The sequence below is a fragment of the Canis lupus genome, chromosome 1, assembly GCF_011100685.1.
Source record: "Canis lupus familiaris isolate Mischka breed German Shepherd chromosome 1, alternate assembly UU_Cfam_GSD_1.0, whole genome shotgun sequence".
Lineage (NCBI taxonomy): Eukaryota > Metazoa > Chordata > Mammalia > Carnivora > Canidae > Canis > Canis lupus.
The window spans coordinates 62,535,445-62,548,859 of NC_049222.1; the positions used below are offsets into that span (position 1 = coordinate 62,535,445).

Consider the following 13,415-nt stretch of genomic DNA (forward strand, 5'->3'; position numbering starts at 1 on the left):
TTAGTTTTCTGTCAGCTTCTCTAAAGATCCAGGGATAGAGTTTAAATTAAGGATACATTCAAGAGTACCCTTCAGGGGAGGAACTAGTTCTGCTCCGATTTTTATTTAGCGACAGCTGGAGAGCATTCTGAAAAATGTGCATAAGTTATGTAATTAGTCACTTAGGGCCCCTGGCCTCCTGTTAACCTGGCCCTCTTGAGAAGCAGTGCTCTGGGAGCAGCTGGGTCAGACTCAGTGCTGACTAGTGCCGTTGCCTAGCAGTCCCAGAGGAGCAGTCATAAGGGGTTGTTGCCGAGCAACTAGGGGGCCAGGATGGTGCATCATCCCCCATGGAGTTTTAGAGTAGTGCCCCCCCTCCCATGGACGAAGCAGTACGGTTTGGCAGGGGACGAAGCCTCCCTCAGAGGCACAGGGGTTGTTAGCAGTAAGTATTTGACCTCAGAATCAAAGATGATAACTTCTCTTCTATGAACATGCAAACACTATCTGGAATTACTGATGTGAACTGAATTAAACCTGAACTGAAAGCAAGTCAGGTAGCTGTCGCAGCTAGAGTTCATTGCAAATCCTTCTTTCTCCTTCAGGCCTAGTGGCAAGGTAAGGTTTCTGGGGAGTGGAAAAGTAATTTTTCTGTACACCTTGTGAAATATGTAACTTTCCCTATTAGTATTTAGCCAAAGCAAGTATTGGAGAAAAATCAGCAAGCTCACTCTGGTCTCGTAAGTCAGAAGATGATTCACCAGGCCCACATCTTATTTTATTTATAATTTTTATCCCGGTCCATAAGTGACTCTTTAGGAGAGTTGATAAAATGTCAAAACTAATCAGCTCTCATAAGAAGACTGAGTTCTGCTTTTAGGGTTTAAAGTTGCCAGTGTTGAGCAGGCCTTAAGATCCAGGCGCATATTTTGAAGGCCAAAATTGAGCTCTTTCAATATCTTGGAAGAGCACATGGTTGCATCAAAGGCTAACATGTGAAGCAGAGGAATGTGCATCTGTCAGAGTTGAAAAATAAAACACTGACCAGCTAGAGAGAAGTGATACGAACCTTATTTCCCTTCCTCCCACTTTGTTTCCATCTAATACTTCTGGCCTTGAGCTTTCACTGTTTGCCCGCTGCTGTGAGGACAAAGGGGGGGCTTCTTTGTTGTATTAGGGTCTGTATTCCTTGAGGGAACTATATTCTTTAAAAACAACAAGAACAACCAATTAAAAGCTTAGAAATTCCTCTCAAGAATTGCACACAGATTTTTGTTTGACACACATATATGCACACACACTCAGGTGTCTGAGCCAGTCAATTAGGGGACTACTTGGGTATTTATATCAATACTAAAGAGAAAATTGTAATGTTTCTCTGAGATACCTTATTTATAGCTACTTACCATTTAAAAGTGATCATTTTGCTCTTTTTACCATGTATATCATTGGTAGGAGCATTCGATTTATTTTTTTATAAAGTCATAGAAGAGTAGAGCAAATCTAAAACAGTAAGCATAGTGTGTACAGGGCTTTATTCTTCGAAGTTGTATGACTTTGATTAAGTACACGGCATTAAAACCTTCCAGTATAACTGTATGTGATAGGTAATATTATTAAGAATATTTTACGTGTAGGGAAGCGTAGGCCTGCCCAGAAAGGTTAAATAACCAGGCCAAATATACACAGCGAAGATTTATAATCAGAAAGTACGCCTTTAGACTCTGAGCTCTCCATCATTACAGACTACTCTGAGTACCGTGTTATTTCATGAGGGCAACCCAGTTGGTATTCACAACAGGCTTCTTTTAGGTTCTAATGATACAAGAGAATGCAAGAGAACGCAAACGATGAAATCATTTACATAACCAAGTTTGCTTATCTTATGCTATGGGCTTATAGTCCACAGAAGGAAGCCTTTTTAATTATGCTTCTTTACATCCACCCAAATTCTGTGAACGTGTAAGATAAATTCAGCAGACACTTGGCATTGAAGTTGTTTCTCTTCAGTATAAAATGTGAGGTATATATATATATATATATATATATAAAATGTGAGGTATATATATATATATATATATATATATATTTTTTTTTTTTTTTTGGTGTATGAGATGTGCAGGAATGGGAAGTGGTTAAAAGAAAAATCAAAGGAAATGAATAAGTGAATTGTTTTTGAATCAATTCTCCAAAAAATTCATATTTCATAGAGCTTTGAAGCAAAATAGTAAGTGTTAAGGACCTACTGTTTGGTCATAAGAGAAAAATAATATAGGGGAAAAGTTATATATACCAGCCAGGTTAGTAGTCCCAAAAATATTGTGAGGCGTCATGGTGCATAGTAGATCAATCATAAGCTTTAGAGTCAGAACAGAATTTGAATCCTGTCTCTGTGACTTATTCGCTATGTCACCTTAGGGGTAGGTGTCTCGCCATCTCTAAGCTTTGAAAAAAAAAGCTATGTGGTAGGTTAGTTGTGAAGATTAAATGGGATAAAATGCTACATGTCTAGCAAGGCTTATGACACAGAACACTTTTTATTAAATTTTAAAATTCCTTTGTCTCCTCTCCCACCCAGCAGCAGCAACACTGACAACGAAGTAAAAAGAGAGTTTTCCTGGAACATAAAGGATCAAGGGAATTTCACAGTGGGATTACTGGGGCAGAGTTTGTCAATTTTTTTTTTTTTTTAAGATTTTATTTATTTATTCATGAGAGACACAGAAAGAGAGAGAGAGAGAGGGAGAGAGAGAGAGAGGCAGAGACACAGGCAGAGGAAGAAGGAGACTCCATGCAGGGAGCCCGATGTGGGACTCAATCCCGGGTCTCAAGGATCACGCCCTGGGCCAAAGGCAGGCGCTAAACTGCTGAGCCACCTGGGCTGCCCCGTCAACATTTTTAAAACAGAGTTGGTCAACTTTGGAATTCGGCAAAGTTGCCCAATTCCTATATAAAAGCAGTTGTACAATGCAGGCAGCTCATTTTTAATTAGAAAACTTGGTTTTTGCCTTTTAAAAATGTTTATGATACTTGACTTGAATCTAAGAGGACAACTGGCTGTTTAACTTTTGTATTGACTGAATGGGAAACATGAATAGATCTCTGATTCTTAATCATTGTCATCTGTTTCTCTTACTTCATTCTTCAGCTACTGAGGCTTCATCCAAAACATGTTTAGTAATGTCTGATAAATTAGAAATAGGACATTTAGGTACAATTTTGGTTTTGGTGATTTGTGTGTATTTTTTATCAACTACTCTAGCTGTAACCCTCTCCTGAAATGGTCTGTGTCTCTTGTGTGGTGTCTACCGCATGGTAGACAACAATGATTGCTGCCTGAATGGGGGGATGAACCAGGGTATTTAGAATTTTACATATGTACGATAGCTACTCAAGCTTTTGCATAGCAGTTGCCAAGGATTTAGTTATTAGGTTGGTTTAAAAACTGTTAGAGAAATCAAGCATATATAGTAGGAAAAAATAGAGAATAGGTTGAGTTAGTGAGAGGGAAACTTAAGAGTAAGTAAGTAAAGGAATTTGAATAGAATAATGCTGATTTTATTGTGAAGGCTTTTTATAAATGAGTACATGAGTTTTCCATATTTTCACATTCATGGTATAAGTTCATCTTTTTAGAAATACATAGAGCAAGAGTGAACATAAAACATTTGCAAATCTTTATTTTGAAGTTATGATATATCTTGTTCCCATGCAAGTAAAGATGTGTGAATTTTCCATTCAGTAATCACTCATTGAGTACTTACAGTATGTCGTGCTAAGTCCTGTGGTTGGATGAGTAAAACATTGCCATTCAGGATATTCACAGGCTGCCAGGGAAGACTGTCACACGCAGTGCGTAATGTAAAGCTGACCATGGTCCATGCATTAGAGAGCTTTGCACAAAGTGATTTAGTGGCAGGAATTATGATTCATATTCCAAAGAACTTTAAAAAAGAAGCTGCATTTGAGTTGAGATCCTTGAAGGATGGCCCTGTGCCTGCTAGTGAGAGCAAAGGAGGATGTGCATTCAAGGCCGAAGAGCAGGGCGTTTTGTTTTTGTTTGTTTGTTTGTTTGTTTTGTTTTTTTTTTTTTTTATGGCCTGTATATGTAGTTCTTTTGGTATTTGTTGCTTGCCCAATATGGCCAAGGGGTTCAAACCAGAACATCTTATCACATCCGGTGCAAAGTCTCATGCATGGAAGGCCCTCAGTAAGTATTGATTTTGAGTTTCTGAATGAATAAATGAACATACAGATACTCCTTAATATGTGACAATAATTTTAAAAAATTATACTTCATGGAGGGTTATTTTCTTCATCTGATTATGACTATGCAATCCAAAGGAAAATTTAAACTTTGTAAACTCTGATTAACATTCATCTCACCAAATTTTAGGAAAATAGAACCGTGGGCCTTATTCCTATCACTTGGCCCTTCTCTCTATATACTTAATTTCTATACTTTCTTTGGTTTGTTTAGATGCATGAGTTTAAATATATCCCCCCCCCTTTTTTTAGTCTAAAATAAGAACTTCCTTGAACTGAGCCTTCAGTGCTGTTTATATATGAAGTGATGTTTGGGTTGATATTTTGTATTTCCTCTTTAGAAGCAAAACAGACTCATTCTGTTATACATATTCCACATTCTCCTGTTAAAACCTACAACACAATGATAAAGAATAGGCATATATTTCATATTGGAAAGTGACTAGTAATGTCTGGAGTGATTATCTGGGTTTTTTTTTTTTTAATTTTTTTTTTTATTTATTTATGATAGGCACACAGTGAGAGAGAGAGAGGCAGAGACACAGGCAGAGGGAGAAGCAGGCTCCATGCACCGGGAGCCCGACGTGGGATTCGATCCCGGGTCTCCAGGATCGCGCCCTGGGCCAAAGGCAGGCGCCAAACCGCTGCGCCACCCAGGGATCCCCGATTATCTGGGTTTTAAGGAGAATGCATTTTAACATTTGTGCCACAAATGGCAGTTGGGTTATTTTAGTTATGGTAGTTTTAGCCAGTTAAATTTTTTTACTGTTTTGAGCCCTTTCCCCTTTCTTTCCTCTTCAGATTCAGCATGTCTTGGAAATCCAAATATGTTAGAATATGATTCCTTTGGTATTTTTCCCCCTTCGGGAGCCAAAACAAAACTCTTTAGAACATCACAGTCCCAAAAGGAAGCTGCAAGACTTAAAAGTGTGATCACAGCTACCTTTTCTAGGAACCCAATCTGAATCTAGAGTTAACACACAAGAAGCACAGTTTTTATCTTTGCAGTTAGTTCTTCGGGGAAGGTAACAGCAGCATTGCATATTTGGTATTTTATTGTGTGTGATCACCCTTGATTCCCAGAGCAACGTAGAGAGATAAGCAAGACAAATATTTCCATCCTCATTTGATAAACATGGCTCTGCCATTTACCTAACAAGAAAGGAGATGACTCGTCAGAGTCAACAGGTGATAAATGGATGAGCTGTAACTAGAACTAAGGTCACTTCTGCCTTTTTATTACAGTCCCCCTGGGACTCTCTTGTGCTGGGTTATTTGTAAGCTATGAGGAAATATGGAAAGCAAAGAAAAGAGAAGAAAAGTGAAATTATTTGAAAACTACCTTAAAAGATGGCTAGCATAATACTGTCGGCATTTGGGAGACAAGATAGTTTATTTGAGATTAATCGTTCAGTATTTCCACTGTGTATAATTCTTTACAAATTACAAAGTTCAGCGAGTGTCCCAACATGAATGATATGTGGAATATGGACTGGAAGGGGCATGTGTCAAACCAGGGAGCCTAGTGAGAGATGTCTTAACATCTATAAGAACTGATGGGATAGAAGAAGGTGTGGGGCTGTGAGAATGGAATTGGAAGAGTGAGCTGAGGATCATTATGAGCCTGAAATAGTCAGAATTTGGTGGATTATGCAGGAGAGGGCAGAGGAGAAAACAGTAGATAGCACTGGACTCTTTTCTGCTCTGAATAACCCTTATAAAGTTAGCATATACAAGCATAGGAATATTGCTATTACTGGCCCCACACTTTGTAGAAAAAGGAACAGATAATCTCTGTAACATGAAGCATGGTGCTCTCATCTAGGACAAGTAGGCATGTACCATGTGCTCAGATGTGTAGACTTCCTGAGCAAAAGAGATCTGGTTTACCCAGTGAGCAGTTGTAGCCACCTCCATCGGGAGTATATGAGGAAATGAAAATAACCCAGTTGTTTTCTGTATTATTAGTTGTAAAACAGGGCTTTTGATATATAAATACGTAAAAGGATATGAACAGGAAAACCAAGCAAGTGGGTCGGATGCCTATTCACAGCAAATTTTCAAGTTACGTCTTGATGTCAAGGCATTCCATGTGGGCTGAATTCTATTTGGTTCGTTTTCTCTTCCAGAATTCCAAATACTATGGGGAAAACGATGTCCTTGCTCCTTGGCATTGGAATTCAAAGACAAACTGCTGCAGGGATTTATTGCTTTTAAAATCACACATTTGAGAAAGGTTGTCACTCAGCTAGTGAATCTATTTTCAATGGAAATTTAAAAAGCTGGGAAGAAAAACATATATCTTGCTATATTGTTGTTTTTACTATTTAGTAAGAGTGCATGTGACTGCTCATGTTACACAGTCTTAGAAGCAAAACAGAAAAAAGATTGCTCAGAATACAGTTGATGAGTTTGAACAGTGAACAAAATAAGAAGAAACACACTCCTCATTTATAGGGGAGTATTGAGCTGCTTACTCAAGGAAATTTATCCTGTTCCTGCTATAAATCAGAAGAGTATAAAAGAGAAATCAGGATGAGGAATGAAAAAATAACCATGTTGTTTTAAAATTGTGTGGCATTTTCTTGTTAAATTAGACAGTATTATTGCCCAAGGAACCATTTGTTCTTTTCCAAAAGAGACAAGGAATAATAAGGACATCTTTCCCCCATTTGTTTCCTTCAGAGGTCACGGTATACTGAAAGGCACTCGATCAAGAGAAATTTGGAGAAGCTGGAAACCGTCAAGCTATTGAGGCCACAAAGGGGGCAGAAAAGATAGAGGTAGGTATACTTTTGATCCCTTGATCCTGCTATTGAGGAGGTCCCTAAGAATATCTTTGTTACTATAAAGCCAGAGAACATCAAAGAAAAGATACAGTAGTAGGTCTTTATTTTAGAAAACCAGTCAATACGGTTTAATCGAAGCTCGATAGAATCTATTGTCAGTGTCAAATTAATAGCAAATAATGCCTACTGAGACCTTGAGATAGACATTTTCATCCTGTGTTTGTCAGAGACCAGTGATTAGTACGAGACTGAGTTTGGTTTGATATTTACATTCTTAGCTCTGCTTATTTAAGTTGTTCTTAGCCTACCAAAATATTGTTGTAAATGTATATATAGCCTTTAAAACAGAAGAGAAACCATTGTATTACCAATCGGGTCAATTCTAATCTCCTGAGAGGCCATAGTAAATACAAGCAAATATTTCTTGATGACACTGATTGGTAGACATAAATCTGAAGTACACCTTTTTTGAGAAACAGATTTCTTCGTGCTGGTGATATATATCTATATATCCATATATATCACATATTTCATATTTATAAATAACATATATGACAATGACGTATATATATATAAATGACACCCGTTTGTGCAGATGAATATGAATATATATAGATCTCTGTATATACTCATATGTATGTATATCTATATCTGTATATTCTTATATTCACCTACTGTGGGTCCTTTAAAGTGAGGCTGCATTTGTGTTGCAATCTTAATATTTCATGAAAATTCTGTTATGGTGGGAGGACTTACGTTTGAGGCCACTTCAGTCTCTTGGTGCTGCGTTTTCCCAGGCAGAGAGAGACTGACCCTCCTGTTGCAGTTCAGATGGCCCATCAGAAAACGTGGAGTAAGCTTCAGCTTGTGTGAAGGTTCTAACATCCACCTCCCACTCTCAGATTCCCATGAGAACAAAAAGCTCCAAGGGAACAGGAAAGAGTGGAAGACATTAAAATTGGTTTAGGCTCATTGCCTGGTTTTCTCGAAACCAGTACAACGTTTTTTAATAACCCGCAGTAGTTTCATGTAGACAGTGGCCATGTGTTCATTTTCATGTATTATCAGAACATTTTTACTTTTTCGTCCACTTTTTTTTTCTCGTCCACTTTTAAATTTATGACTGCAGAGAGTAACGTGTCTTAATTGAAATGTACCTTTTATTAAGAAGCAATTTCATACCAATAATTTTATCAAAAGCATGTGTCTTTCTATATATATAAATAACTAAAATCTCCATACTAAGAAAATATAGCAAATAAAATTGTAAACATTAATTTTATATTTAAGGAAATTGAGACTAATGTAAAATAATTTATTGTGTCTTTATTGTGGGTGGAGTGTATAGTGGTTTATAAACATAATCTCCTGTAATCCTCACAAAAACTCCACGTGAGAAAGGTAAGAAAAGTATGGTTTTTCTCTGTGATAAAAATGTACCTTGCCAAGTGCACACATTTAGCCAGTGGGTGGTGAAGTTAGGATTCGAGCCTAATTTTGTCTGATGCTTAAGCCTATGTTCTTGACCAGCTTGGCTAGGAAGATTTGGCAGGAGCTAAAATATTCTGTTTATATGAGCAAAGTATCTTGTTTTCATCAGGTATTATAATCAGTGGCTGAAAGTACACATTTTTCGGGAACACGTTATCCCATACCCAATGAACTCTACAAAAGAGATGAACATTTTTCTGATTCATTTAATAAAAAGTGTAACAGGGCAGCCCAGGTGGCTCAGCAGCTTAGCGCTGCCTTCAGCCCAGGACCTGATCCTGGAGACCCGGATCGAGTCCCACGTCGAGCTCCCTGTGTGGAGCCTGCTTCTCCCTCTGCCTGTGTCTCTGCCTCTGTGTGTGTGTGTGTGTGTGTGTGTGTGTGTCTCATGAATAAATGAATAAAATCTTAAAAAAATATAAAAAATAAAAAGTGTAACACTAAAAAACAAAACAAAGAAAATCCCCAAAACACTAATAAAAGGACAAAAAAGAGAATCATAGAAATTCATTGAATCAACTGGATATAGGAATACAGAAATAAAAAAAATAGAACAATACAACCAGTGATGTTTATTCTAGGAATGTACAAGTGATCCAATATTGAGAAATTTATTAAAATAATTTATTAGTCATAGGCTGAAGAATAGAACCCCTCCTTTTTATTTCCAAATAGCATTTGATAAAATGCAACTGTAAGAAAATACACATACATACAACATAGTAATTTAGGAATAGAGAGATATTATTAAATTGTGAAAAAGCAATTTCAAGAAAACAAATGTTTGAGGCTTACTGGGTGCCCAGGATCCTCATTTACAGTTAATATCATTCTATACATTCTAGCCAGTACAATACATTTTAAAAATGGCTAGCATTCTTACTGTATGTGCTAGAGACTGTTCTAAATACTTTATAAATATTAATTCATTTAACCTTCACAGCAATCCTAGGATATGAACTATCATCATTCTCATTTTATGAATCAAGAAGCTGAGGCCCAGAGAAGCTAAGTACCTTGACCAAGGTCACACAGCTAAGTGGTAGAGCCGATTAGAACTAAAGCAGTTTAACTCATGTGTCTTTAATCTCAAATTATATGGTGTGCTGCCCCTTAAAGGTTATGATTATTAGAAAAGAGGTGACATCTTTTTCACTTGAAAATACATTTTTGAGATGCCTGAGTGGCTCAGTGGTTGAGCCTCTGTCTTTGGCTCAGGTCATGATCCCGGGGTCCTGGGATCAAGTCCCTCAGCGGGCTCCCCACAGGGAGCCTGCTTCTCTCTCTGCCTCATTTCTGCCCCTCTCTGTGTGTGTCTCATGAATAAATAAGTAAAATCTTTTTTAAAAATTATATTTTTTACTAATAATCCCAAGAAAATTAACTGAAGAACTATTAGAATAAGGAACTTTGTTAAGTGGCCATACAGAAGATAAATATGAATAAATCCATTGACTTTTCTATAACAGCTAAAACATGATGAAGAAATCCCATTTACAATAGCAATGAAATATGTATATATGATTAAACTGTATAAGAAATGTGTAAGACTTAAATGAAAACAATAATAACATTTTATGGAGAAACACAAAATAAGATGTATGGTAATGGTGTTGGATTTGCCCAATTAATTTACAAAGTTCATGTAATTCCATTTAAAGACAAAGATTTTTAGAGAGATGTTAGCAAAACGATTATTAAAATTCATGTGGAAGAATGGGAAAGGACATTTTTGAGAAAGATTAATGAAGAAAGAATTTCATTTCCAAGTACTAAAAAGGATTACAAAGTTACAACTACTAAGACGGTATAGTACTTTTTACTAAATAAAATAGAAACTTAGAGGAACTACGCTTGAAAATTCCCCAAACAGATTTAAGCATATAAAGGTGATGTATTAAAAGACAGCATTTCATGTTGGTGGAGAAAATACCGACTATTACCTGAACACAGTTCCAGTAGTTGGTTAATATTAGGAAAAACTGTAAAGCTGGATCTTATTCATACCATATACAAATATCTATCAGATTAAAGAAGAAAAAACAGTGTCACACATCTGGAGGAAAACAGGTGGTCGAACATTTTTATAATCTTGTCTAATATGACATCAAAGGTGGAAACCATAATTGAAGCTCAATAGACTTGAATATGAACATCAAAACTTCTGTACATATAAGGAGAAAAAAGACTCAACCAGCATGCCTAACAATGTGGAATTTGAAATTTATTTTCTCTTGATTTTTTTTGGAATTAATAAATCAGCAGGTTCTAGCTAATATTCCAAATACACTACTCTCTGAAGGCTTAATAAAGCAGAGCCCATCCTGGAATAGTAGTCATTTGGTATTGTAATTGCTGTAGGCACAGAATATTACAGACATGTTTGCAGGGTGAATATATAGTATGTCTTAGCTAAAAATAAAGATTGGATTCTAGAGATGACCCAATAATGACCTAAAAATTAGAATTATTCCACCTAAAAAGGTCAACTAAATTTGAGTTATGCCATCCAAAATAGTAAGGGATTTCAGCCAGACAGTTTTAGAATTCTTTTTTTTTTTTTAAGATTTTATTTACTTATTCATGAGAGACAGAGAGAGAGAGAGAGAGAGAGAGAGAGAAGCAGAGACACAGGCAGAGGGAGAAGCAGGCTCCATGCAGGGAGCCCGATGTGGGACTCAGTCCTGGGTCTCCAGGATCACATCCTGGGCTGAAGGCGGTGCTAAACCGCTGAGCCACCCGGGGCTGCCCCAGTTTTATGATTCTTAACACATGCTGAGGCATTTCCTTTCAATAGAAGTTACTTAGAACATCATTGAGTAATGTTTGAATTTATATAATGTGTTAAAATCTATTATTTCTAATAAAAATGAAATCATTACAGTTTCTTGTCTTGGATTACGGTATAGTTGATAATTGATAATTGCAGAGGATGTCACAACGATCAAATTTGGAGAGAAGTATCTCCTGTTTTATTGTACAATATGGCCCAAGGAAGATTGTTTTCTTCCTCTCCCTCTAGAGTAGCTTTGCTCCTTCAATGTTGGGGCCCTAGAGCAAGTGGGAAAGCAAAATTCATTGTCATCAATGGACAATGAAATAATAATAATAATAATAATAATAATAATAATAATAATAATAAAAAAGTTTTACTTCATGTTAAATATCCCAGGTGATATCAGCTTGGACTATGACAATTCGCACTAATACTATCAAAACAGTAATTTTCTTTCCTGGAGGCTGTTAGAAAAATTGCTAAACTCTGAGCCCCAAATAATCTCATGAGAAAGAGGAACCAGCAGGCCCATGAACTTCCTGGTCTTTTTTTGTTCACATCCACTTCTTCTCAGAGTCTGGTCAATGTGTTGCTACCTGCCACTGCTGTTCCTCCAGAGGCCACCCCCTGCCCCTCATTCTGTAGTGGTTCCTTTGCTCACATGCACAGTCTTCCCCGCTGCTGCCTCTTCCTCATCTCTGGTGGCCTTTTCACTCTAGGGTCAAATAGCTCAATGTTCTGCACTCAGCCACCTTTCCTCTCCTTTCTAACCTGACCATTGCCCTTGGATCAGGTTTGTTTCTTCAACTCTCTTTAGTTACCAACTCTAAAGAGGCTTCTCCTTCTCTTACACAAGGGCTGGGACTGTTAATAGGTGGCTTTTTCTCTTGGAGGTCTTGGTCCTGGGGATTGGCTAACAGCTGTTATCAGTGTCCTTCCTATAAAAAACTTTTAGATACTCATGAAGTTATATCCTTGGAAGAATCATCCATTCATCCTGCTAGCTCATGAGACATGCCTGGAAATGTCTGAATCTTAAAAAAAAAATGTTTCAGCATGTATCTGATTTGTTCATAGGCATATACTTAGTATGTATATATTATTGACCATCCTCAGAGAAAAGCCTTAGTATGTATGTATTATTGACCATCCTCAGAAAAAGGCCTATAGAATGTTTTCTTCCCATAATAAAAGCAAAACAGAAGCTTAGCCACTTTGTGTTAAATAAGAGAAACAAAACCAGACAAGCACAACCCTAAAGATAGATAAATCTTGTTGATTCTCATGCTAGCCAGACTGTTATCTTTGAAGATTGTTAGAAAACTATCTGTAAGTGGTCAATTCTAGAGGAGAAAATGGGCAACGAAGCAGATAAAACAACCAACCAACAAAAGAGCAGAACCAACAGACACCCCTGTAACGGGGAGGAAAGAGAATATATACATCAAGTGGAGGTGGTCATTGATAGTTTCGTTTCACTTGTTAGTGATCAAAATAATAGTCATTTAATGTCCATGGTGTTTGCAAAACTCATTTTCTCACTCCTTGGTTCAGTGAGTATTTCCTGAGCACTTACCCCACTTACCCTGGCCAGGCACTGTCGTGAGCATTAACCATACCCAGTAGATGACACTTTGCAATTCCCCAGGGTCTGGGAACTGCCAGAAGGGTGAGGAGACCCAAAAGAGAGGCTGACGTTTATTTGGTAGTTTGGGGGGCGGGGGGTCCTGCAGATGACATGCTAAACTTTCTTCGGTTATATGAGGAATATCATCTATTCTGTATGATTGAGAAGGAAACTAGGTTGAGTGGACAGGAAATCAGAGGAAGACCCATTTTTATTTAATCAGAGAAAAGCTACCTGAAATAATAATAAGCTATCTCTGGTAATTGAGATGGTTCCAGAAGTTTGGTACTGGTAGGAATTAATATATGGGATGGTAAGGGGCTAGCGATGGAAGGTTAGTAGTTAACTTATCTCTGAGGACAAAGGTTCCAGGACCTGTTATCGAGATTGTTCTTATAGTAAGGGCTCCCCTGAAGACAATACACTTAAGGCCATTTTGGAACCTGGCCTGTCAGCTTTGCACTTAACTCCTAGATCTTGGCCAAAT

General features: G+C 37.4%; 1 protein-coding gene across 7 annotated transcripts in view; it reads left to right on the forward strand.

Moving 5' to 3' along the window:
- The first annotated feature begins 269 nt into the window (after positions 1-269).
- Positions 270-13,415, forward strand: part of PKIB (cAMP-dependent protein kinase inhibitor beta) — an 89,068-nt gene continuing 75,922 nt past the window's right edge. For 2 of the 7 annotated variants that reach the window (XM_038526692.1, XM_038526695.1), the window contains exons 1-2: positions 329-597; positions 6,931-7,028. The gene's annotated coding sequence lies outside the window, so the exon portion shown is untranslated. Of the gene's footprint in view, positions 598-6,930; positions 7,029-13,415 lie in introns of all 7 variants that reach the window. The other 5 variants (XM_038526688.1, XM_038526687.1, XM_038526696.1 and 2 more) reach the window with 4 other exon arrangements.